This window comes from Halichoerus grypus, chromosome 12 (genome assembly GCF_964656455.1).
Source record: "Halichoerus grypus chromosome 12, mHalGry1.hap1.1, whole genome shotgun sequence".
Classification (NCBI taxonomy): Eukaryota; Metazoa; Chordata; class Mammalia; order Carnivora; family Phocidae; genus Halichoerus; species Halichoerus grypus.
This window is the reverse complement of record NC_135723.1, coordinates 31,708,303-31,736,145: the sequence shown is the minus strand read 5'-3', so window position 1 is coordinate 31,736,145 and position 27,843 is coordinate 31,708,303. Positions and strand designations below refer to the sequence as shown.

The window sequence follows — 27,843 nt, the reverse complement described above, 5'->3', positions numbered from 1 at the left end:
AACTCCAAAACGTTCTTGTGATTGCTTCCCCTCAAAATATTTCTAAAACCTGAACGTTCTGTGGAAAATATTTATACAGTATATATTTATTCGTATCACTGCTTAAGGTATGAACTTGAAGTTCTAAGCAAGTATGCAATGCCCAGTACTTACTGATTAACTGTAGATGAAAAAAGGGCAATAGCATTTTGGCTCCACCATCTAGCTCAACTACAATCAAATAAAGAGATTCACACAGAAAATGCAGATTCTAGATCAGTCCCAAAAAGCCTATTTTGGGGTGAGCCTATAAACTAAAATAGTAAAACAAAACAAAACAAAACAAAAAATTAGCTTATTGGTGGCACATAAGTTTATGGAAGTAATAATGATGAGATAAACATGAAATGTCTTTTTCATAACTGTAATTTTTTTCCAGACAAATTCAAGCTATTTATTGTCCCTGGTGAATGAAAAAACAACTATTCTCACACCAAATTTTTCTCAAACAGCCTGACAATTTTTTTGTAAGGTTAAGGAACTCCATTTTAATTTTTTCCTAAATCTTAACTAAATTTCTGAATCTTAACCTAATTAATGCGCTCTTATCACTACGCCACCAGAGTAAAACGCTAAGTTTTTGGTATTTACCGCCACATAACCTTCAAATGTTAAAGTGGTGGTAATTACTCAAATTACTAAAAAACAAAACAGTAATACTAAAAAGATTATTAGAAACAACTTTAAAGCCGGCTCAAAGAAAGAAGCTTAACGGACAAATACGAAAACCTTTAACTGAAAAAGAAAAAAAGATTTCCCGTTTGTAAAACTTTCAACACAATGGAAGAGTATTTTCTTACTTAGACTGGAGCTTAAAAGCTATAAATGGTTAATCGCCTTGCACGAAAAATAAAGATATAATTAGTAAAAGATAAAAAAATTCGAAATGGTATTATTCTATGCTTAAAACGTTGCATACTCGAAAGTCACCCTACAGACTGAATTTTGTCGGATGTCCCAACAAGCAGCCTCGCCTACTGTCAGGAGGTACACGACGATGAATCAAGTTACAAGAAAAGCAACCACACACCGAATTTGAATTTCCAGATTCAAACATGGAAAGGGAGAGGGAGTCCTGACTTACATTTCATATAATTATCACCCTCCCCTTATCTTCACCGAGTATTTTTATTACAAAAACAGATGCTGTATCATTCAACTGCATAGAACGGCACTTGGCCACCCCACTCTCAAATCTACGCCAGAGAATGGGTCAAAACAAAGTCCATTTTAAAGGACAAGATTAAAAAATTTAAAAACTTCCTCAGACCTCAGCAAAATATGACAATTACTACTTTGCAGACGCCTTTTACGGTTCTCTGCTCGACTAGGACACTCTCCCCGCAGTCAGTGCTGGTCCTTTTTGAGAGGCTGACAGAGATAACTACGGCCAGCAACCAGATTGCCTCTGCATGGGCCTTGAACAGCAGAGCTAGAACGAATCCCGAAAGATGGAAGAGTCTAAGACGCAAACAAGGTAAAAGGAAAAAAAAAGGGGGGGGGGGACGAGACCCGCCCAACTCTCTCAAGCCCACCTCTCCTTCACTGGACCACATAAAACCGAAAAGGTAACAAAAAACCAAAAAAAGAACACCACGAGAAAGCAACTAAGGCTTCCTTACTCTCCGCATTCTCGGGTCCAATTCTCTACCGAAGCTCCCGGCCCACCCCACCCCCAGGGGTCCCGGCGCCATTTAGCTCCTCCGAAGCAGCCGCCATTTTCCGCCCCCGCCGGATCGCTGCTGCGCCTCGGCGGCCGCTCTCTACGCCACTCTGTAGCCCGAGCCACCGCCGCGGGTCGGGCCCTGAGAGGGAGGCCCTGGCCTGAGCGTGCGGGGACGGCAGCTTCAGCATCATGAAGGCCCAGCTCCGACCCCGCCCGCGGTGCCCGGTGCCCACAGCCTGCGCCGGCCGGCGGGAACAAACTGGCAGCAAGGGGGCCGGACAGGCTCCACTGGGCGGAGCGGCCCTGGCGGCGGTTGGGACCTGAAGGTTCCATCGCACTTACTTCCTGTTTTGGGTCCGGGCACTTTGGAAGAACCAGGATGGAGGCTCCAAAAAATACCAGGATGGAGGAAGCAGCCACGGGCAAGAGTGGCTGCAGCTGGAGTGAGCGAGCGCGACGAGCCACCGGAAACGGAGCTACGACCGCGCCCCGCCCCTAGCCCCCGCTCGCTCCCCCTCCCGCTCTCCTCTCCCTTGGGACTGCCCTGCGTGTTGGCTGCTCACGTCACTTCCGGCCAAGTCGGAGCGCTGAAAAACAGTCCCGGGTTAATGGAGCTTCGGAGACCGGGCGTTTGTTTGTGATCCGCTCCTCTTCTCTCTTCCTACTAGGAAATCTCGGTACCGACGATTCTGCTGCTGATGCTGTTAAGGAGGCCCATCTTTCTTTGGCGTAACTGTGGTGTTGCTGGCTCGGGGGGCAGTTGGGCCCAGCTGGCCGAGTTTCAGAAATTCGCCAGGCTCCAGAGCAGATACAGCCGGGCATGGAACGGAATGAGAGCCTTGTCTAGATGCAAAAGAAAGCCGGGAATTCTGTCTGGCCCCTCACAGTTAGTTTGCATTGCCGTAGGCGCTTTGGGCGTATGATGCAGTTCTGGTCAAAAGTATCCTCTGTGAGCGTAGCAAGATGCTACTCTAGTGCACAGTCCGTCTTAAAGCACTGTCTTTTCTAAGCCAGCTGCTCTTCAATTACGTGGGAAACTTTGAGAAAGGACCAATAGTCGGGCCTATCCCCTAGACCAGTCTTTCAGAAGCTCCGTGAGACCCTGGCAGAGATTGTGATTTTAGAGAGTTTCGAGTTCGAAAATCTTAATGGTGGAGTGGTGCGAACCTGTTACAACTATATGATTCCGATCTCGTTTTACTTGTTTATAAAACTAGATTTATTGTAGTCTTTCTGTACTGAGATGACAGAAGTTATAAAAGTTAAATTTGACTAATGTTCTTGCTTCCAACAACTATGTGTAGACTCCCGCTACGTTGTCACAAGGGGAATGTAGTCCGCCTCAGTCGTAAAGGTCAAAAAAAGACTATGGAGAATGTGATTATGTACTCCCAAATTGATCCTAAGTAGCTAATGAAGTTAATAATGCTTAGTAATCCCCCCCCCCCCATTATTTAAGCATGTTTTGATTTTTCTATGCAGTTGTGGTTTCCTTTGACTACAAAGTATTGTTGAAAGACTTGGTGGTGGTGGTAAAAAAACTACACAACGAAATGGGTTTAGAAACAAATATTTAGATTTTAAGCCAAATGTACATAGTTTCCAGCAGTAGTCCACATAACCATGCTATTCTTTGGGGTAAAAGAATTTTTCAGTCATAATCGTTGGGTTTCACAAAAGGAGTGTAAAACTATAATGAGATACTATTATACACCTATTAGAATGACTAAAATAAAAGCCACAGACAACACCAAATTCTTGTGAGGATGTGGAACAGGAACTGTCATTAATTGCCAGTGGGAATGCAAAAGGTTACAGTCACATTGGGAGACAGTTTGGCAGTTTCTTACAGAACTAAACATTCTTACTGAATGATCCAACAATTGCTCCTTGGTATTTACCCAATGAGTTGAAAAGTTATGTCCACATAAAAACCTGCACACAGATATTTATTGCAGTTTTATTCATAATTGTCAAAACTTGGAAGACACCAAGATGGGCTTCATTAGGTGACGGGATAAATGGTGGTACATCCATACAATTGAATATTACCTAATGCTAAAAAGAAATGAACTATCAAGCCATGAAAGGATATGAAGGAAGCTTAAATGCATATAACTAAGTAAAATAAGTCAATCTGAAAAAGTCACATACTGTATGATTCAAGCTATATAACATTCTGGAAAGGGAAAAACTGGAGACAGTGAAAAAGATCAGTAGTGGCCAAGTTTTGGGGCTGGGGAGAGGAATACATGGAGTGGAGGATATTTAAGGCAGTGAAACGATTCTCTATGATATTAAAGTGGTAGATACAAGTGCTTCTACATTTATTAAAGCCTACAAAATGTACACCACCAATAGTGAATCCTAATGTGAGTTATGGTCTTTGGGTGATAATGATGTGTCATTGTTGGTTCTTCATTTGTAATAAATGTACCATTCTGGTGGGTGATAATAATGGAAGAGGCTACACATGTGTAGAGCAGGTGGTATATGGGAAGTCTGTACCTTTCTCTCAGTTTTGCTGTGCATCTTAAACTCCTCTCAAAAAAAAAAGTCTATTTGAAAAAAGAAGGAATGAAAGTGCGAAATAAGCCTTTGGATTTGGACAACATGAGCCAGAGTTTTTTGAGTGTTTATGTGTCAAAGGCTTTACATGTATTAAACTCATTTAATGTTCACAAGTGTCAGATGCATTAGTACAGTTACTACAAATGAATTCTGTTTTAGACAACCAAAAAGAAGTGAAAAAATGTCGGGGGCACACAGCAGATAAGTGATAGAGTCAGAATTGAATCCTCAGCTCCAGAGCCCATGCTCTGAACTCTACTACTCTTTTGCAGCTCACAAAGTACACTTTGGCAACAGTCTTTTTTATTACAAAAACAAGTTATTTCAACCAGTTTCCAGAGTCTTTACTGAACAGGAAAATGGACATGTTCGACCAATTTTCAAAAATAAATGCCAGAAGCAGCATTTTACTACATCTAAATTTATTACCAATATGTGATACTCTGTATCCTATTTGGTTATTACATATATCACTCAATTTTTAAGTGGGTACGTAAGTAATATGTAAGCAAAACCATGAAGTAGGATTGTATTGGGGAATAGATGTTGAAGTTACACCTGAGTATGCATCTTGGCTTTATTGCTTTGTAGTGGGTATGGTAATTCACTGCTCAGTTTCATTTGCCTTCAAAACATGGGAATAATAAAATCTACCTCCCAAAATAATGTAGGCATGCATTGCACAGAGCCTGACGTGTGTAGTAAGCACTTAAAAATGAACCAGAAAAGCAATTACTCTCAGAGCAGTTCTAATGAAATAATAATTACATATGTAAAATTGTTAACATTTACGAGGAAGTGGTTCCTAATTAGCCACACTTTTCATAAAGCATAACCATATAGGATTCTTTTTCACCAAGGCATGACAGAGTGGTATTTAAATTATAGTCTGTCTATCCATTGTCCTCTGCAAAATTTTGCAGCCTGCACTCTGCTGCACTCTGCTGTTAATTCCCTGAAAAAGTCAAGCACATCCTCATAATTAATTCTCCCTTTCTGGGTAGGTTTCTTTCATAATTACCTTTTCCAAAGTCAGTTAAGATTGGGGAAAACAAATGTATTTTAATATTAGTCTAATATATAATTTTAAAAGCACATTCAATATCCATTTATGATAAAAACAAAGTGGATGTAGAAGGACTGTACCTCAACATAGTAAAGGCCATATATGACAAGCCCACAGCTAACCATATATAGTGGTGAAAAGCTGAAAGCTTTTTCTCTGAGATCAGGAACAGGACCGGAATACCCACTTTTACCACTTTCATTCAACCTAGTATTGGAAGTCTTAGGCACAGCAATTAGGCAAGAATAGGAAATAAAATGCATCCAAATTGGAAAGGAAGAAGTAAAACTCACTATCTGCAGATGACATGATATATATGTAAAATCCTAAGGACTGTCAAAAAACTGTTAGAATTAATAAATCAATAAAGTTGCAGAATACAAAGTCAATACACAAAAATTGGTTGCATTTCTATACACTAATAACAAATTATCAGAAAGAGAAACTAAGAAAAAAATTCCATTTACAACTGCATCAAAAAGAATGAAGTACCTAAAAATTTACCAAGCAGGTGAAAGACCTGAGTGTTGATATCTATGAAATATTAATGAAGGAACTTAAGACAAATAAATGGAAAAATATTCCATGCTCATTGGTTGGAAGGATTAATACTGATTGTTAAAGTGTCCATACTACTCAAAATAATATACAGATTCAATGAAATCCCTGAAAAATTCTGATGGCATTTTTCACTGAAATAGAACAAAGAATTCTAAAATTTCTGTGGAACCACAAAAGACCTCCAATAACCAAAGCACTCTTGAGAAAGAGGAACAAAGCTGGAGGCATCATGCTCTCTGATTCCAAACTGTATTACAAAGCTGTATTAATTAAAACAGTATGGTATTGGCATTAAAAACAGACACATAGATCAATAGAACAAAATAGCCCAGAAATAAACCCATGCATATGTGGTCAATTAATTAATGACAAAGGAGTCAAGAATATACAATGTTTAAAGGACAGGCTCATCAATAAATAGTATTGGGAAAACTGGGCAGCCACATGCAAAGGAATGAAACTGGGCCACATCATATATAAAAATTAACTCAAAATGGATTAAACTGGGCCACATCATATGTAAAAATTAACTCAGTGGATTAAAGACTTGAACATAAGACCTGAAACCATAAAGATCTAGAAGAAAACATGGGCAGTAGTCTCCCTGACATAGGTCTTGGCAGTGATTTTTGAACCTGACACCAAAAGCAAAAACAACGAAAGCAAAAATAAACAAATGGGACTACCTCAAACTAAAAAGCTTCTGTACAGCAAAGGAAACCATCAACAAAATGAAGAGGCAACCTACTGAATGGGAGAAAATATTTGCAAATCATACATCTGATAAGGGGCTAATATGCAAAATATGTAAAGAACTCATACAATTCAATAGCAAAAAAACCGATCTGATTAAAAAATGGGCAGAAGATCTAAATAGACATTTTTCCAAGGAAGACACAGATGACCAACAAGTACATGAAAAGATGCTCAACATCACTAATCAGGGAAATGCAAATCAAAACCACAAAGAGATGTCACTCCACACTGTTAGAATGGCTATTATCAAAAAAATTTAAAAAATAAACATTGATGAGGATGTTGAGAAAAGGGAACCCTGATGCACTATTGGTGGGAATGTAAATTGGTGCAACCACTACGGAAAACAGAACAGATGTTCCTCAAAAAATTAAAAATAGAATAGCCATATAATCCACTTCTGGGTGTTTATTGGAGGAAAACGAAAACACAAACTCAAAAAGATCCATGCACCCCATATTTATCGCAGCATTATTTATAATAGCTGAGCTATGGAAACAACCTAAGTGTCCATGACTGAATGAATGGATAAAGAAGATATATATGTATACATATATATATATATAATGGAATATTACTTAGCCATAAAAAATGAAATCTTGCCATTTGTGACAACATGGATAGACTTAAAGGGTATTATGTTAAGTGAAATAAGTCAGAGAAAGACAAATACCATATGATTATATGTGGAAACTTAAAAAAACAGCAACCAAATACCCCCTTCCCCCCAAAACAAACTCCAAGCTCATAGGTATAGATAACAAATTGATAGCTGCCAGAGGTGATTGAAGGAGGGTGGGAGAAATGGGTATACTTAAAATTTTTTTTTAGTAATAAAAAAATAATAAAATTAAATTTATTATAGTAACACCATATTATGTTTAACTTGAATAATCATTGTAAGGACTATCCATAATATAATTTGAAGTCTAGGGCAACTTTCTGTAGTTACACATCTAGGTTATTTCTACCTTAGTACTTCATCACTGTATACCTAGGGAATGTAAGAGATTTTTAATATTATCTTAGGATTTACCTAATTAGGCATTAAATATTTTGTAGAGAAATCATGAGAAATAGTTCTACCCCAAATAGAAGTTATATTATAAAAGTATTTTACAGCACAGTTATGGTATTTGCTGCATTTGCTAGTTATGATTAACTCTCTTGGACTCTAGATTTTTTTAACACTTTCTTGAAGCTCATCAGTGATAGAATATTGATGAAATTACCTTTCTTTTATGAAAGATGATATATTAATGCAAAAGTGTTTCATATACTGAGAGGCAGGTTCTGTTGTTTGATGATCATCTCGTGTTTTTGGATGGTATGAAAGAGATGTTTGCAAGGGCTTTTGTTCAAAGTACATGAAAAATACAATTACTGAGTAGTCCATTTTCTTTCCACAGTTTCTGAGTCATGTTAATACAGTTCGTGAGTTGTACTGGATGGCTTTCAAGAAGTTCTGGACATCCGATGGGGATTCCTATGCTAATAGGGGAAAGAACAAACTGTCCCTAATTAGGCCCACACATCAGGCTCTTCCAGATCCTCTTTCGTCTCACATTTCTCCTCTAGGCTTTTTCTCTGGGGCTTATGGCACTCCATCTAAACCCCTTTTCATGTCCCTCATTTTGTGTCAGTGTCTCATCTCCACACTTCTTTCAATCTCTCAATCTAGTCACCACCTCTTTATACCCTCCTCACTTTTTCTTTTGCAGTAGGTCTTTACTGAGACTTATTAATGGGACATTAGCAGAGTTTGGTTTCTCTTTCAGTTAGGAAAATGGAGAACCAAGACTTTGGATATTCCCAGCAAATGAGGATAAAAGTGTTCATTCTGTCCTTGAATTTTTTTTTTGTGCAAAATAAAAGAGTTAAGTTACTTGACTAAAATTGGGAGAATGTCTGGACCCAGACTCAAAGACCTGTTCCTTTACAGTCTGTCGTAGGAGAGAGAGGGATAATATACCAATAAGCCAGTAAATAATTGCCAATTTTTATAAGTTCTAAGGAGGACACAAATTGAATGCTCTGAAAGTGAGCTTTCCATAGGGTGTTCAGAGTAGGGCATTCTGAGAAGACATGTGAACAGAGACTGGAAAGATGAGAAGAAATCACCATAGTAGGGGGTAAAAGATGGGAGAACATTTATCCAGTTAATATGGGAAAGAATGTTTTTGTAGAAAGCAACTGGCCTCTATAATGTTTATAAAAGGGAAAGAGCACAGTTTTATAAAAGGGGTAGGCTCAGTTTCTCTTACAAAGTTAATTGATTTTAAGTCCCCTCCTCTAAGACTGGAGGTCAGCACATGCCCAGAGGTGGCTGAACAATCTGCCACCTCTGCCTTATCTTATGGCTTCAGTTTGTCAGCATATGGCACAATATTTTAACTTAATAGATTCTTAAATGTTTGTTGAGTTCACAAATAATTAGTATCTTAAGCCAAAAGATCAGGAAGCTAGCCATTTCTCTTCTTTGGCAATAGTTAACTGACTACGGAGAGAGCTCAGTTGTTTTTTCAGATAGTGTCACTACTTGTTAACTCTGGAATAAAATACATGCTACCTTTTATTATTACTGTAGCGCAAGGAGGTTATTTTAACAGAATGCTCTGAAAGTGAGCATTTGTCTAACAGAAGGTTTGGAGTTACTTTATTGCCCAAATCTCCTTGTCCATCTAGATGCAATATTTTAAGGGTAGAAGCACTACATTTTAACCAGCAGAGGTCCCTGTTGTTTAGCAAGATTTTTTTTTTTTCTTTCCAGAGTAGTAGCTTCAACAGTAAGATGGGAATTCTGTGGTTTGAATTTGTTAAATGTTACACTATGGTAGACCAATGACAAGCCTCATCAATAAGAAAACCAAAGGGTTATGCTTTGAAATCCAAATGTGAAAGGTCTTCTATCATTTAAAGACTTGTCATTGATTTATCCCCTTCTTTTTTTTTCCAATGTACTTCTAATTCCCTTGCACAGAATACACAGTGAAAGAAATAAGAGAAAGAAATAAGGAACATATGTAACCTTTATAGCTTTAGGAGTTTGCGCATCTCTGGTACACTTACTCATTGACTTCATTCTGCAGACCTTCCTGAGAACCTACTTTGTGCTGAGCACTATTTTAGGGAGAAGGAATATGGTAGAGATCAAGAGAGATAATGTCCTTGCCCTCAAAGTACATATTTTCTAATGGAGGAGCCTACATTGTAGTAGTTTTTTTTCAATGTCTTTGTAAAAAACTCTTGGTTAAAGTACCAATTTACTGAATTGTTGCAACTGCCCATAAAACTTGCTCATTTTTAACGACTTAATGAGGGATTAAGACAAAATATGAATCAAATCACTTGGTATCATCAAATTAGTCTGAATTGCAAATATTAGGACAGGTGGATCAATGCTCATTGGTCTTGCTTCATCAAAGCACAGTGTTTTTCTTTTAAATTACATTATAAATCTGTATTTAATATTGTTAAGTTTTTTAATTCCAATATAGTTAATACACTGTGTTATATTAGTTTCAGGAATATAATATAGTGATTCAATAATTCTATACATTACTCAGTGCTCATCATAAGTGTACTCTTAATCTCCTTCACCTGTTTCACCCATCCCCCCACTTACCTCCCCTCTGGTCACCATCTGTTCTCTGTAGTTCAAAGTCTGTTTCTTGGTCTGTTTCTCTTCTTTTTTTTCCTTTGCTCATTTGTTTCTTAAATTCCATATATGAATGAAATCATATGGTATTTGTCTTTCTCTGACTGACTCATTTCACTTAGCATTATACTCTCTAGTTTCATCCATGTTGTTGCAAATGGTAAGAGTTCATTCTTTCTTACGGCTGAATTATATATCTATTTTTTTTTTGAAGATTTTATTTATTTATTTGACAGAGAGAGACACAGCGAGAGAGGGAACACAAGCAGGGGGAGTGGGAGAGGGAGAAGCAGGCTCCCCGCGGAGCAGGGAGCCCGATGCGGGGCTCGATCCCAGGACCCGGGATCATGACCTGAGCCGAAGGCAGACGCTTAACGACTGAGCCACCCAGGCGCCACCTGAATTATATATCTACAGTGGGATATATATCACATCTTCTTTATCCATTCATCTATCGACGGACACTTAGGCTGCTTCCATAGTTTGGCTATTATAAATAATGCTGCAATAAACAGAGGGATGCATGTATCCCTTTGAATTAGTGTCTTTGTATTTGTTGGGTAAATACCCAATAGTATGATTATTAGATCATAGGGTAGTTCTATTTTTAATTTTCTGAAGAAACTCCATCCTTTTTGCCAGAGTGGCTGCACCAGTTTGCTTTCCCATTAAGAGTGCATCAGGGTTCCTTTTCGTCCACATCCAACACCAAGACCTTTTTCCTCACCAACACTGTTGTCTCTTGTGTTGATGATTTTAGCCATTCTGACGGCTGTGAGGTGATATCTCCTTGGCGTTTTGATTTGCATTTCCCTGATGGTAAGTGATGATGAACATCTTTTCATGTATGTTGACCATCTGTGTGTCTTCTTTGGAGAAATATCTGTTCATGTCTTCTGCCCATTTTTTAATTGGATTGTTGGTTTTTTGGGTGTTGAGTTGTATCAGTTCTTTATATATTTTGGATACTAACCCTTTATTGGATTATCAGTTGCAAATATCTTCTCCCATTCAGTAGGTTTCCTTTTAGTTGTGTTGATTGTTTCCTTCACTGTGCAGAAATTTGTGTTTTGATAGTCCCATAGTTTATTTTTGCTTTTATTCCCTTGCCTGAGGAGACATATCTAGAAAAATGTTGCTTTGGCTGATGTCTCAGACGTTACTGCCCGTGCTCTCTTCTAGGATTTTTATGGTTTCCGGTCTCACAGTTAGGTCTTTCATCCCCTTTGAGTTTATTTTTGTGTATGGTGAAAGAAAGTGGTCCAGTTTCATTCTTTTGCATGTGGCTGTCCAGTTTTCCCAACACTGTTTGTTAAAGACACTGTCTTTTTCCCACTGGATATTCATTCCTCCTTTGTCGAAGATTAATTGACCATATAATTGTGGGCTTATTTCTGGGTTTTCTATTCTGTTCTATTGATCCATGTGTCTATTTTTATGCCCATACCAGGCTATTTTGATTACTATAGCTTTGTAACAGAACTTGAAGACTGGAATTGTGATACCTCCCATTTTGTTTTTCTTTTTCAAGATTGTTCTGGCTATTTGGGGTTTTTGTGTTTCCATACAAATTTTAGGATTGTTTGTTCTAGTTCTGTGAAATCTGTAGATTGCTTTGGGCAGTATAGACATTTTAACAATGTGTTCTAGTCAAAGCACTTTGAACAATAGGTGCTCCAAAATGTCAGGTATTATTATTTGTCTTGCCCATCATAACAACAACAACAACAAAATGAAAAACAGGAGAGAATTGCGTTATTTGACTATTGAGTAGGATTTATTAGGGTAACAATTCTATCTCAGTGAAGAGGATTGGGATATAAAAAAATTATTCATTAAGATTTATATTGGAAAAAAAGATTTATCTTGAATTAAAAATAGCTAACAGGTAGTCTATTTTTAGATACCTTTTAAATTTATTTTAAACTGGCCTTCCAAAATGTCAGTCTATTGCTGATAGATATGGAAAGGAGTAATATAAACTGCATTGTTTTGAGGTTTTTGTTTCTCTGAAACTCCTTGGAAACAAGCCTGTTCATGTTTCTGGGCAAAGTGCTTTATGCACTGGAGAAGGTGATATGGCCACTTATTTGAGGAAACCCCTGCTACTAAGCTTCACTGGATACTTTTAACATGCATACAACAGATGCATATAAACACATGCAAGCTAAAGGTCTTTCTTGGCCTGAAATAGTTAGACTTAAAATCCAAACTCAACAGAAAACACTGTTTCTCAAAGAAGCAATTCCTCCAAAAACAATTACCTGAAATACCAACCTAGCCTTTTAATACCTACCCAATTTAAGAACAGCAACAATGGATTAGATATAGCCACATCAAATTAAATTCCAGAGCATAATACCTTTGTTATAATGACTGCATCTTAAGTGGGCAGACCTGGTAAAAACATGTAATATATAATTTTTAATTTAATGAGATTGGGAATAACAGGATTAGGAAAGCAGAGCTTCTGTGGGCCATCTGTTCAGACTGGTGGACAATATTATTACGTATCATCCTGTTTTAGAATTGTAGCCATTGCAGCAGTATTATACTGGTACCAGCAAACCTAGAGTAAGGAAGGTATGTGGCTCCCACAGTCACAGTATCACTAATGTCTTTTTCCTCTGTTTATGTTTCTTACCAGAAATTTACATTTATGCCGGACTTTGGTCTATGTTAGTTCAACATGGTGTAGTATGGCATAAGGCTGTTACAGCCATTCTTTGAAGGTGAAACTCCTTTCTCTATTTCCATTATAATTGGATAAGCTCTATTTTTGTTGAACAGGAGCCCACTTTCACATGATGCTGCAGTCTTTTCTTTCTTTTCCTTTGCCAGAGAGCCATCTGCCGTGAAATCATTATTGAGAACACTCTTGATCTTGAGCCTGTAATAAATTTTCACAAGAATCTCCTCTGAGAAGGAACCCATGCTGCTTTGCCATTGTAGACCAATTGCAGGGAAAATATATGATACAACAATATCTCATACATAATGTTATAAATAACTATGTTATTTGAAAAGGTCACAGTAAATATAGTACTCTATAAGCAATCTGTCTCTTGCAGTGGCTAAAACCGAAAATGCATCTGAAGCCTTTGCTTTTAGGCCTTTCCTACCTCTCTCTTCACTGCAACTACGTTTTGAGAAAGCAATAAATTGGATGAAGATTTTAAAAATTGGATTTCCCTAGGATAAGTGGCTTACGGTTGTTGGGAGGATGCAACAAATGACCAGGGTTTTCCTACCATTCCATATTGACTTGGTAGTAATGTATAATATTATTAGATGTTTTATTTATAAAAAAGAACTAAAGAGAAAGCAAGATGGTTGATTTCACTTCTTTTTATTGTTGTTTAAACAAATAAAAGGTAAAACTCAGTACTAATGAAAAATTTAAAGACACAGATCGTACAGTTTTGCAAGGAATATGTCTGTCATTTCTTCAGTAACAAGGCTTCAGAGAGCTCCTCAGACCCCGATGGCCATTTATTCCACCTCTCTCTCAACAAATGATCTTTACAGGGGCGCCTGGGTGGCTCAGTCATTAAGTGTCTGCCTTCAGCTCAGGTCATGATCCCAGGGTCCTGGGATTGAGCCCCGCATCAAGCCGGCGTCAGGCTCCCTGCTCAGTGGGGAGTCTGCTTCTCCCTCTCCCTCTCCTACTCCCCCTGCTTGTATTCCCTCTCTCGCTGTCTCTCTGTCAAATAAATAAATAAATAAAATCTTAAAAAACAAACAAACAAAGAAAAACAAATGACCTTTATGGAGTCTTTTAAGTATGAACTCCCTCAATGGGCTGCCCCCACTTATATGGTCATCTGTGTTCATCTAACCTCCTTCTCTACAATTCTAGAAATGTTCATTCTCTTATTCAAGGCTAATCTCTCTCTTTTTTTGGTGCTTTTGATCTGTCTCCCTTCCAGGACTGTGCTTATTCCTTCTTCTATGTTTTTAACCGCTGTAGTCTGGTTTCTTCCTCCAACATACCACTGAAGATCATTAATGGCCTCCATGTTGCCAAATCCAATGAATAATATTCTGTTGTCACTTAACTTAATTTTTCAGCAGCCTTTACTCCTGAAATGACTACCTCCTCCTTTTTTGAATATTCTTTTTTTTTCTTGACTTTGAGATCCAGTACTCTTTCTTTTTTCCCCAGGCATGAAGAACACAATCTTTTATTGTACCAACACTAGATGCCTAATATTTAGCCTAGCATGGTGCAGAGAGGTTATGCTTGAAACAATAATAAGTACAGATTTTCTTGAATAGCAAGAACAACAACAAAGAATTAAAAACTTATAGGACACTCCTTATGCTGTAGGTATGAATCTGCTATGCATATATTTTCTTCTTCTTCTAGACAAGGTATTTAATTGTTTATTTGTTTGTTTATTTGTTTAGGAAGGTTTAAGTTTTATTATATTTCATCTTAAATGGTTTTAGATAGCATGCAATGGTAAATCACTCTGGAATTCCTTCTATCTCTCTAAACACTTCTTGGCTGGCCTGGATTTTAAATGTTAGGGTTCTTCATGGTGAACTCCTGTGCCCACATCTCCTTCTCTTTCTAATCTGTCTTCCTAAGTGATTTCATCCACTCCAATGGCTTCAACTACTCTCTATACACTGATGACTCCTACATTTATAACTCCACTAATCTACTATTCAAATGCACTTGGCTTAAATGTGGAAGATTGTATTTTCCAAAGATGGCTGTAACAGTATTTCTCATCCAACATGCTCTTCATACAATACAGCTTTGACACTCTTCCCATTAAGAGGAGGGACTCCTCCCATTGAAATGGCACAGCTTCTGTGGCTATTTTAACTAATAGAGTATGCAGAAAGTGGTACTATGTGACTTCTGGAGATAGATCATCAAAAGCCTATCAGCCATCATGTAAGCAGCCACCATATAAGCAGTCCAGCTGCCATACTGTGAGGAAGCCCAAACTAGCCCATTCAGAAAAACCACATGAAGAGGCACCATGTAAAAAGGTAAGTATGACTGGAGAGCCCCTCCTCTCCAATAGGTATCTATTGCTACAAAACAAATTACCCCAAAATGTAGTGGCTTACAACAGCAACCATTTATTACCTCTTAGTTTCTGTGGGTCAGGCACTCAGGAGTGGCTTAGCTGGATGATTTCCTTAGGGACTCTCACGAGGTTGCAATCAAGCAAGATGTCCGCTAGGGCTTCAGTCATCTAGTCCCAAGATGGCTCACTCACAGGACGATGGCAAGAGGTTTCATCCTTGGCTATTGGCTGGAGGACTCAATTCCTACCATGTGGGCCTTTCCATAGGGCTGCTCGATTGTCCTCAAGCACATGGCAGCTAGCCTCCCTGAGAGCAAGAGATCTAAGAGTGAGAGCAATGAGGAAGCTTCAATGCCTTTTATGACCTAGTTTCAGGAGTTACACATTGTCACTTCTATTTTATTCTATTCACTGGAAATGAGTCACTCAGGCCAGCCAACACTCCAGGGGGTAGGGATCGGGCTCTACCTTTTGAAGGGATTTGCGGATAGGTTCCATCCATTGTTACAGCTCCAGCCATTATCTGACTGCAAAGGCATGAGACCTGCAAGCTAGAACTATTTATCCCAGCCTTTCCCCAAATCCTCATCCATAGAAACTATAAGCAATAATAAAATGATTATTGTTGTTTTAAGCCATTATGGTTTGGAGTAATTTTTTTTTTAGTACTAGCTAATCAGAACATGGAGTCTTTTGGACTAAACCCTAGAATGCCAGAAGCTACTCCATTCTTTTCTGGGATCCCCACAAATTTATCTGGGGTTTCTATTTCTTTTTCTTCCTCTGACCTAGGATTTTGACTCCAAGAAGGAGTAGCATATGTGGTTCCTTCTCACCTACTACTGCTTGTTCTCTTGTCAAAATTTTCATTTCTTTTTGGCTGGGAAAACAACTCTTATATCACCAGCATTCTTGCCATGCTCTGGTTCATGATGTAAATTCTGATCTGGGTGGTCTAGGCTCTTCTATTAGTTTTTAAATGAAAGTTTTGAATCCCCCAAGCCTTTTTTTTCTGTCCATAGTTCCTGGCTCTTAAAGGTAAGACTCTGGGTTTCAATATTGTCTCATATAAATTTATAAAAGTCCATTCAGAAGTTTAACTTACTTCTTTGTTCTAGTCTGTATGTATGTTCCTCCTCCAAGGCAATATAGAGAAAACTATCAAAGTTGCCTTTATGAAGGATGACAGGTATGAGAAAGTTCAGGAAGAAACAGCAGCCCATTAATAGCTCAAAATTATTATTATACTAAAGAATACTTGACATATAGCATTTATATTAAGTGCTATTTGATTTTACATAAAAAATAAAAGTTTGCACAAAGTATGTATTCCAGTTATAGTTCTCTATCTATTTATGAATGATAGATTTTGGAATGTGGGAGATATGGAATTCATACCCTTAATTGGAATTCTAATTTACAACATTCTACCATAGAAAATGGCAATTAAAGGAAATATGTACCTGGAAATTATCAGCATTTTTAGGAGAAAAGCAACTCAGCAGAGTGCATTCCAAAGACTATGGAGATGCTTCTGGGTTCCAAAAAGTGGAAAGAGATGTATCCACCTGAGTCCTTTACAGCACTGGAGAGATGGTAATTAGGAACATAGAGATAACCTGAATCTCTGGGCAGAAAACTGAAATACCCACCACAACCTCAAATAGGACAGAGTCATGTTCTGCATTTCCAGCTGATCAGACATTTTCAACTTCTGTTTTCATACAGTTTTATTGGTTCAAAACTCTCTAAGGAGTTTCCCAGGTGTGATCTGAAACCAGCCTCTGAAGGAAGAGGAAAGGGAGAGACCAAGGAAAGAGGCAGACTACTCCAGGTTGGTAGGTGGCAGTTTTAATAAACAAAGAGAACTTACATATGAGGCTTGTCTTGGGCAGCAGCAAGATGAATGGATCCCTGCACCCACCCTCCAAATCTTAAAAGTTTAGAAAGAGGGCCTACCTGGGCTCAGTTACATATGCTGTGTAGGTGTTTTCAACACCACATCCCTATCTCAAGCCTCTGTCCTTGAAGGCAGCCTCTGGGAGCTGAAAGGCAAGCAAAACCCACATTCTAAGGATGGGAGAGGGGTTGAGGAGCCTCCAAGTGCCAGGGTCTTGCCCATGGGTCAGTCGGTGGTCGTGTCTTCGATGACGTTCCCCAACAAGCTTACATAGGAAGGACAGGACTATATTGTTCAACAAGGAATTTCTTCTAAGAAGACCTTCTTGTATTGGACCTGGTTAACATCTGAAAGATCACTTTCTGTGAAAAATGACACATAGATGCTCACATAGGGCTTCCTGATGACTGTTGGCTTGTGTTTATTTGGTTCTAAATAAACTTTCTCCATAACAGCTTCTAATGGTGATGAGGCCTCTTCAGCAATGAATTATTTTGTAATCAGTCATGTTGCAATCTGCCAGAAATGCTCAGTTTGTCCATCTGCTGGGTCATTTCCACTAATATTATGGAGTCTATTTGGAAAGATGGAAATTGGCCAGTCCATCCTGTTTCCTTCATTGGTGTGTTAGTGTCAGTACATAAAACGTGGTTGAGAAAAAATTTAGGTGAAATTCTTAAAATCTGTGATGGTCACATTTAGCCTACTTTTCAGTTAAGAAAGTGATTCATACTTCTTATTTATTTCCAGTAGCTAAAACTCAACACTGTGTCAAGTCTAACTAAAGCTCTCTCAAATTGCTAACTTTATAGTTGCTATAAGTAGCATAATTAGGAATTCTACACTGACTTCTTTTTGACTATTTTTTTTTCAACAATGCTTAATCCTGCTCTTAGCACCCGTGTTTGCTTAAAAGTTGTGGAATTTAAAAGGAGCTGTGGTGGTACTCATGTGTTGGGGCCTCCTATCTCCCATCTCGTGAAATCAATATAAGATTGCTTCATTTCCAAAGTCCACTTAGGCTCAGAACTTTCCATATTCTCCTACAGGTTCTCAGAATTTTACATGGCTCCCTCTTCCTCTAATTCTTGCATCCTGGCATACACTCTATTTTACCTCGAAGAATCGAATCTCTTCACCAGTTATGACAGGGTTTCTCTTTCCAAGAATTTAGAGGTTTTGTGGGAGAGTTAAAGGTTTCAGGGAATAGTCATAGCCTTCCACCAATTCCCTGGCTTCTTTCTCTCCTCTCCTATTCTTTCCTACCTTTCAGGAACGAAGCCTGTTTCTCTTCTTGCCTTGTACATAGCATTTTAATAGGCTAATATGCATGCTCTAAGTTGTGGTAGAGGCTACTACTGATCCCCATATTTGTTCTTCCCTTCTTCCATAGTATTAGTAGAATATTTGAGTGCCAAGGTAACAATACATCTCCTAGCTTCCTGTGCAGCCAGATACAATTGTATGACTATCACTAGCCAATGTGATGTAAGCAAGAACTGAAGTATACACCATCTGGGTTTTTCCCCCCTGAAAGGAATGAGCCTGTCCTCCTTTTCATTTTCCCCAGAGGCTTAACCAGTTGAGCCACGCAGGCGCCCCTCTCTTCTTTTTAATCCATTTTTATTTTGGGTTTCTGTTTCTGCCGCTGAGTCTATATTCTAATCCATGCAATGCCCTTCAAGCTTCCTCCCTTCTCACCAAGGCGTTTCTTAAAAATACGAAGAGGAGCTCTGGTGAGCCAAATTTTCTCCCCCTCTTTATATTTATATATGAAACTTTCTGTACAAGGGGAATATGAGTGATATTTTTTTAAGTAGCGATATGAGAGTACAGGTACTTCAGGTGGAAGAAAATTTCATAAGGAAATATTCAGGAAAGTGCAAAGAATTTCTAGGGAATAAAAACACGTGCAGTTTGGGTGGCGCATAGGGGAATTCTGGAAAGCAAAGCTGGAAATGTGACTTGGCTGGGTTAAGTTAATGGAGGCATGCATCAGTTCATCTTTGTTGCTTTGTCATGTAACAACAACATCCCCCCCCCCAAAAAAAACAACTTTTAGTGTGTTAAAACAATTATTTACTCACTACTTAATGGGTCTGCAATTGGGGCTGGCAGCAGCCGGTTAGTTTTTCAGCTGTTTTCCTTGGGTTTACTCATGCAGCTGAAGTCAGCTGGAAGATCAGCTGGGATGGCCTCATTCACATGTCTAGTTGATAGGTTGATGGCGGCTGTGGCTCAGTTCTCCATGTTGTCACATCAGCTGTCTGTCTTGGGCTTGTTCATCTAGCAGCCATGTCCCAAGAGCAGCAAAGAAGGCAAGACCCAATGCTCAAGCACTTTCTAAGCCTCCAATTGTTTCACATTAGTAAGTCACTAACGGAGCCCATATATGAATTAGAGGAAAAGATTTCACCTCTTGATAGGAAGAATTGTAAATTACCAGGGGACAGTATTTTGCAATCTGCTAGGACCTTGGATACTAAGCTAAGAAATTTGGACTTTTAATTGGTAGACAGTGAGGAAGGAAGGGCACAGACTTAAGAGATCAACCCTAGATGTAGCCAAAAACTGTATTTTTGAAAATCGTCTTTATTTTTTAGAACAGTTTTAGATTTGTAGAAAAATGAAGATGATACAGAGTCCCCATATGTCCCACACCCAGTATCCCTTGTTAATAACATCTTATATTAATATGGTATATTTGTTAAAATTAATGAACCAATTTTGATATGTTTTTATTAGCTAATACATACTGTATGTAGATTTCCTTTTTATCATTTTATCTTATTTTATTTCATCACAATAAGTGCATTCTGTAATCTCGATCCCTTATTTCACCCATGCCGCCACCTATCTCCCCTCTGGTAAAGGGGAGGTAGGTGAACAGCTGGTTAACAGATGGTTATCTGTTCCCTATAGTTAAGAGTCTTTTTCTTGGTTTGTTTCTCTCTCTTCTTTCTTTTCCTTTGCTCATTTGTTTCTTAAATTCCACATATGAATGAAATCATATGGTATTTGTCTTTCTCTGACTTACTCATTTCACTTAGCATTATACTCTCTAGCTCCATCCATGTTGTTGCAAATGGCAAGAGTTCATTCTTTCTTACGGCTGAATTATATATCTACGGTGGGATATATATCACATCTTCTTTATCCATTCATCTATCGACGGACACTTAGGCTGCTTCCGTAGTTTGGCTATTATAAATAATGCTGCAATAAACAGAGGGATGCATGTATCCCTTTGAATTAGTGTCTTTGTATTTGTTGGGTAAATACCCAATAGTATGATTATTAGATCATAGGGTAGTTCTATTTTTAATTTCCTGAAGAAACTCCATCCTTTTTTCCAGAGTGGCTGCACCAGTTTGCTTTCCCATTAAGAGTGCATCAGGGTTCCTTTTCGTCCACATCTTCACCAACACCTGTTGTCTCTTGTGTTGATGATTTTAGCCATTCTGACGGCTGTGAGGTGATATCTCCTTGGCGTTTTGATTTGCATTTCCCTGATGGTAAGTGGTGATGAACATCTTTTCATGTATGTTGACCATCTGTGTGTCTTCTTTGGAGAAATATCTGTTCATGTCTTCTGCCAATTTTTTAATTGGATTGTTGGTTTTTTGGGTATTGAGTTGTATCAGTTCTTTATATATTTTGGATACTAACTCTGTATTGGATATATCAGTTGCAAATATCTTCTCCCATTCAGTAGGTTTCCTTTTAGTTGTGTTGATTGTTTCCTTCACTGTGCAGAAATTTGTGTTTTGATGTAGTCCCAATAGTTTATTTTTGCTTTTATTTCCCTTGCCTGAGGAGACATCTAGAAAAATGTTGCTTTGGCCGATGTCTGAGACATTACTGCCCATGCTCTTTTCTAGGATTTTTATGGTTTCAGGTCTTACAGTTAGGTCTTTCATCCCCTTTGAGTTTATTTTTGTGTATGGTGAAAGAAAGTGGTCCAGTTTCATTCTTTTGCATGTGGCTGTCCAGTTTTCCCAACACTGTTTGTTAAAGACACTGTCTTTTTCCCACTGGATATTCATTCCTCCTTTGTCGAAGATTAATTGACCATATAATTGTGGGCTTATTTCTGGGTTTTCTATTCTGTTCTATTGATCCATGTGTCTATTTTTATGCCCATACCAGGCTATTTTGATTACTATAGCTTTGTAATAGAACTTGAAGACTGGAATTGTGATACCTCCCATTTTGTTTTTCTTTTTCAAGATTGTTCTGGCTATTTGGGGTCTTTTGTGTTTCCATACAAATTTTAGGATTGTTTGTTCTAGTTCTGTGAAAAATGTTGTTGGTATTTTTTTAAAAGATTTTATTTATTCATTTGAGAGAGAGAGATACAGAGAGAGAGAACATGAGCAGGGGGAGAGGCAGAGGGAGAGGGAGAAGCAGGCTCCCCGCTGAGCCAAGAGCCCAATGTGGGGCTCAATCCCAGGACCCTGGGATCATGACTTGAGCCACAGGCAGACGCTCAACCATCTGAGCCACCCAGGCACCCCACTGTTGGTATTTTAATAGGGATTGCATTAAATGTGTAGATTGCTTTGGGCAGTATAGACATTTTAACAATATTTCTTCTTCCAACCCATGAGCATGGAATGTCTTTCCATTTCTTTGTGTCATCTTGAATTTCTTCCATCAGTGTTTTATAGTTTTCAGAGTATAGGTCTTTCACCTCTTTGATTAAGTTTATTCTTAGATATTTTATTGTTTTTTGGTGTAGTTGTAAATGGGATTGTTTTCTTAACAATCATGAGCATTTATCATATACTTTGGGTTATAATTTAATACTAATCTTTATTTTCTTGCTCAAATTGTTTCAGCTTTGATGACTAGGAGCTATTTCAGTTGGCATGCCCCTATCTACATAGGCTGATGTTGCCTAGGCTGCACAAGTATCAGAAGCAGATTGCGTAAGGCATGGAAGGCAAAAAGGGAAGTTTGCATGAGGACAACTGAAGGGTGGTAGGCAATAAGTTAAGACTTAGCCCTTTTTCTTTTGAGTTGGAGAGAATAAGAAGAATTATTCTGTTATAGCAGATTTCAAGGTTGAAGACATCATCAGGGAAAACCCAGATGTTGACTATGTTATTATAACCAAAAAATACTTCTAGAAAAGTTTGAAGGTGCAGAGAGTTTTTACAGTTGAACAGGGATGCAGTAGAATGCAATAGGAGGAGATAATAAAGTGTCTGGCAGAGGTAGAGGACTATGAAAGAGGGAGGGAGAAAGATGGAGATACAGCTTCGTGAATCCAAAGGGTACTTATCCCATGTTGCAGTATCTCAGTATGAGCCCCAAACAAGGGATTTGATAGTTAAATAAATGAATAAAAATATCTTTTGACAAATGGTAAATTAGCAACTAATAATTGTTTGCTCAAATAATTATTTGGGACAAGAATGAATGAAGAGCATATGCTGCCTGTTTGAGCTATCAGTACTTAGATGAGCTGTTGACAAAAATGGAAGGATATTAAATTAGAACCATGATCTCGCATAATGCATCAGAGAGTACTGGGAATGCTGGTACTTTAAATCTTCAACAGACAAATGGGTAGAGAAGATGTGGTCCATATATACAATGGAATATTACTCAGCCATCAGAAAGGATGAATACCCAACTTTCACTTATTTGTGGAACATAAGGAATAGCATGGAGGACATTAGGAGAAGGAAGGGAAAAATGAAGGGGGGGGAATCAGAGGGGGGAGATGAACCATGAGAGACTATGGACTCTGAGAAACAGACTGAGGGTTTTAGAGGGGAGGGGGTGGGGGGGATGTGTTAGCCCGGTGATGGGTATACTGCATGGAGCACTGGGTGTAATACGAAAACAATGAATTGTGGATCACCACATCAAAAACTAATGATGTATTGTATGGTGACTAACATAACATAATAAAATAAAATTTAAAAAAATATTCACGTGAAAAGTCATAAAGCGAATGACTTCTTACAATATGTGAAAAAGTTATATAATAATATATGGGCTATGTCATTATACTTTCTTAGGTTGGGGAGAAGGAAATATGATGGTTCTCTCTTTCTTCCACCATAGTCTACATTCCCAAAATATTTTGGTACATGTGTCACTTTGGGTTTTCACTGGGGAAGAAATGGAAGGTAGGAAGAATGTTCTGAAAAGCAGAGACAGAATTACATTGAAGAAAAAGAATAACCTTCCTTACTTTTCATCTGTTATTTTCCCCTGCTTCTCCCCACCAGCACTGAAGAACTGGATTTAGATGACCTATACCCAAAGAGATCAAAGATCTCTATGTGCCTTCTTTGAGCAGCACAATGAGAATAGAATCAGAAACTGGATCTAAACTCAACTTTGAAGACAGAAACATCTGAAATTTTTGAGATGAAGACTGGACAATTTAAAGTGACCCAAAATAACGTAATAGTTGTCTCCTGCAGGGAACAATCTTTATACATCTGGGCCAGAAGTTTGCATCTCTTATTTAATGTTATCTTCCATCATTTACTCTTACCTGTCCTTGGGCAGGTTAATTTGCACTAGAAACTTTCTTTATTCGTGGCATTCTGAAAAACTTAAATACAATCTGTGTATGTAGGATTTTCTCCCTGGTTTTATTTTTTATTCAAAATAGAAGCAATCTCAAACTTAGAGAATAGTTGGCAGTACGGTATAATCAACTTTTTTTTCCTAAGCCATTTGAGAGTAAGTTGCTAATGTGATATACCATCACCCATGATTACTTTTGTGTATATTTCCTACAGTGATATTTTAGTGCAGGATAGTATTTAGATATCAAGAAATGGGTACTAGGTGTGGTTATAACTATTGGAATGTTGCTGTTTCCAGGTCTCTCAGTGGATAGAAATTTATACATGTCTTCAGAAAGAGACTTGTACAACAATAGTTATGCAGCTTTATTTATAAAAGTTCAAAGCTGGAAATAGTACAAATATCTCCCAACAGGAGAGTGCATGAAAATTGTGGTGTATTCATACAATAAAATACTGCATAGCAAACATTTTTTTTAAAAAGAGAAAGAAAGAACAAATGATACATGCTGTCACATGGATAAATCTCAAAATCATTATGTTGAATGAAAGAATCTAGATACAGACAAGAATACTCTGTATGAATCCATTTATATGAAGTTCAAGAACATGCAAAACTAACCTATAGCAATTGACCAGAACAGTGCTGCCTCTAGAGAATGGAATTTAGTGGGAACTCAAAGTAATTTGTTGCCATTATGGAAATATTCTATCTCTTCTTTGGGATGTTGGTTTTACAGTATGCCCATTGGACTGTACATGTAAAATTTGTGCATTTCATTGTATGTAAATTTTAACTCAATTAAAAAAAATAGTGGTGGGCTGATTCAGCTCTGCAGAGAGGATTTTATGCCTTATCTTTCTTGGCAACTGTTACGTAAGTTTGAGCATGGAAGCCATGAGTTAAGAATGGCAAAATAGAAAGATAGAGTTTAAGTCCTTCATGACTTTGTAGGACCACATAGCATTCGTAGACTGTGTAGTTCCAGAATGTGTGTGTGTGTGTGAGTGTGTGTGTGTGTGTGTGTGTGTGTTTGTGAGAGAGGTTGAGAGCCTAATGGGTTTAAGTCATTATAGTTGAGCCTCAGTTCGAGCAGCCTAAACCATTCCCTAACCACTATACTTCCCCTGCTCTCTTTTTCTCTCATCTTGTTTGGTTAGGAGTACAGTATTTCTCAACCTAAATGTACTATCAATCCTGAGGGAGAATTAAATAGCTATTTCATATGACAGTAATTGCCTGTTCCTAAAGCATGTTCCACAGAATGTTCTTGTCACAGGAAGAAATTCCATATTCAAAAAAACCAGATTAACCTTTTATATGTGAATCGTTATAAATTATTGAGAATTGTAAATTCCCACCAGGGGAATGCACTCTACTCATTTCGCAAATATTTCTTGGCCACCCAAGCTTTTTTTCAGTGGTGCATCTGGCTGTATTGGAATATAAGTTTGGAAACATCATCCTTCATCAAGTGTGCAACTTGGAAACAACACTTCTTGGGATTTGCCATCTTCCCCACCCACCCCTCCCCACTTCAACAGGGTGTGTAGCTTGTTTCAATTTGCTGTCGTAGACCAGTCCTACTTAAAGAATGTGTTTCCTACCTTGCCAGAACTATAGAAACCTCTCTAACTAAGAGCATTTTAATTTTTTTAAGTCCTGTTAGTGCAGAGGCCTCACATCTCCTGTCCTGCCTGCTTTGCCCTTCCATTTCAGTTCCCTTCGCTCTCCTTGTTCCTGAGATCTGGGATCCAGAGCCTCTGAAGATGCTACACATGTGTGTGGCCAAAGTGTAGCAGGCAGCATTTATAATGGACAGGGGTATGAAAGGTGCCCTCTGGGATGTCCAATGAGGCAGCCCCGGTTCTATTCTGACCCTTTGTGTCCCATCTGCACCCATTTTCTGCCTGACCCTATCTTCTGGGGTTCACCGTTCCTGAACTGTGATTTCTGTTTGCTTCTCTAGTTTCTGACTGATCTTGGTTTTCTCATCCTTACTTTCATTTTAGATATGTTTTTGAGCTTCTGACAGGTTGGTCTGGGAACTGACTATGGCTGAAATAAACTGGTATTCCCATATCCAAATATCCGAGTACTAACGCTTCTCAGTTACCTCCCCTTTCCTCACAGATGCACTCCTGCTTGAAACAGTCTTTTGCCCAGATGACACTTTGGAGACATGTGAAGAAAGGCTAACTAAAGAGGAATTTTTAAAATTCAAGATTACTCTGTGTTGTGAATATTTGAAGGTGAAGGTGAAATTCTTTCCTCCTCAGTCAGACATTAGATTGTCTGTTGAGAATTAAAAGTTTAAAAGGATCACAGGACAGAATAGCAAAATCTTCTCTAAAGGGAAGAATTGTTTGCTCAGCAGGTGACATTGAACTGTAACCTGATTGAGTATATTTAGTAGCTAAAGAAAATAGTGTCAGGCAGGTGGTGTGGGGCCTTGGCTAGCCCTGAGATTTCAGAAAAAGAAAGATCACGGGGGCAAAGATTGACTATACCTAGGGACAAGAGACCTTGACCCAGAGGGAGCATAGAACTGACACTGCTCATTCCAAGGTTATGATCCCCCAGAAACCTTTTGATTATAGTCTAGCTGCCCGTACAGTGATCCTGTGGGTAAAGAATGCATGGACTGGAGCAACGAGTGGCAGTGAACACTTTTCTTTGCAAATTAATACACTTGAAATTGAGTTTACATATCAGTCTTTGTGAGCTGGATTAGTGGGATGCTGCATGGTGAATTGAGACATCAGGTTTATGAGCTTTCGAGGCTCTCGAGCCAAGCCCGTGAGGGATTTATCAAGGTAATGCCAGCCTGCTAGGAGCTGAACATGTAGCTCGCCCCTCTTCCCTAGTCATCTTTCCTCCCACCACTGCCATGCATGTGAGCACATTCTAGCCTATATAACTCAGATTAATCAAGTGTGTCAGTATTACTGGCATATTAATACCTATGTACTTTCACAGTCTCCTTCCTGCTTCCATTTTGCGGTGAAAGTATCAGCAGGAAACAGAGGGATATTATGACCCTCACACGGGAAATTAGATGAAAGAAAGAATTTCCTAACAGGTGAGCTTTGAAAATTCTGTTTCTTTTTTATATTTATTTTAATGTAATTATATTTATTTATTTACTTTAGGAAAAAAGTTCAGATGCCAGTTTGCCTGAAATTGCTCTTCTTCTTTCTTTTTTCTTTTTCCTTGTAAAAGGAGCTGGGTCTGACGATACCACAGTTTGTCTAGCCCAACAGATCCTAAAGTTTAATGTTCCACTTGATATTAAAAGTGTTAATCTGAACAAGGATCTCTACTAGTTCCTCTTTAGGTTTGGGGGTTGGATTTTCTCTCACAAAGTTAGATGAGAAAGTAGGAAATTAATGTGTTTATTTATTTAATTTGGGAACCTCCCCCGAGTTTTGCTAAATTTCTGACTCTATGTTGATAAGAGAAACCTGGGTAATTACCTTTTATCTCAGCCTTTCTCCATGGAAACATCTGAATCAACATGTGTAATGGTTTTAATGACTGTGATGTGGATTACCACCCACTCTCTTCGGTGTCATAATCCGTACTGTTTCTAGAAAGATTGCCGAAGTAATTAGCTTGGCTATGTTGCTGTACTATTCAGTGACATTTTATGACTATGATTAAATTGTGTAGGCTTCTATTTCCCATAATCTAAGTGTAAAATAAAGTATTTGATGGATTAAATCATTGGTGATTATTATTTGGATATTTGAAAGGATCACATTCCAACTCACATGGGAGAATGCACTTAGGTTATTGTCAGAAATGAGTTAAGTGATACTCTCAAACATTAGCATGAGAAAGAAATCCATGTGGGATGACTGCAAGAACAGATAGACTTCTAATTTTGTTAATGTTGAGAAAGTTAAACTTTCCATGTCAAGTAGCAGTCATTCAGAGGTAACAAATTGTCACAAATTATTTTTGTTATACTAGGATCAAGAAAGCTCACTAGGGTAGAAATTGGACTAGGGCCTGCCCACT

At 38.2% G+C, this 27,843-nt stretch overlaps 1 protein-coding gene and 1 long non-coding RNA gene across 8 annotated transcripts in view; one reads left to right on the top strand and one right to left on the bottom strand.

Moving 5' to 3' along the window:
• Positions 1–2,193, bottom strand: part of DMTF1 (cyclin D binding myb like transcription factor 1) — a 43,526-nt gene extending 41,333 nt beyond the window's left edge. For both annotated transcript variants that reach the window (XM_036081499.2, XM_036081639.2), the window contains exon 1: positions 2,048–2,193. The gene's annotated coding sequence lies outside the window, so the exon portion shown is untranslated. The remainder of the gene's footprint in view (positions 1–2,047) is intronic.
• Positions 1,405–24,664, top strand: LOC118529575 (uncharacterized). Of its 6 annotated transcripts, none has more exons than XR_013442733.1 (5): positions 1,405–1,516; positions 11,078–11,136; positions 17,094–17,199; positions 20,622–20,780; positions 23,511–24,664. It is a non-coding gene; the product is annotated as an uncharacterized LOC118529575 (long non-coding RNA). The 6 variants fall into 6 exon arrangements; XR_013442732.1 differs by lacking the exon at positions 1,405–1,516 and adding an exon at positions 2,267–2,382; XR_013442731.1 differs by lacking the exon at positions 1,405–1,516 and adding an exon at positions 2,291–2,408.
• The last annotated feature ends 3,179 nt before the right edge of the window (positions 24,665–27,843 follow it).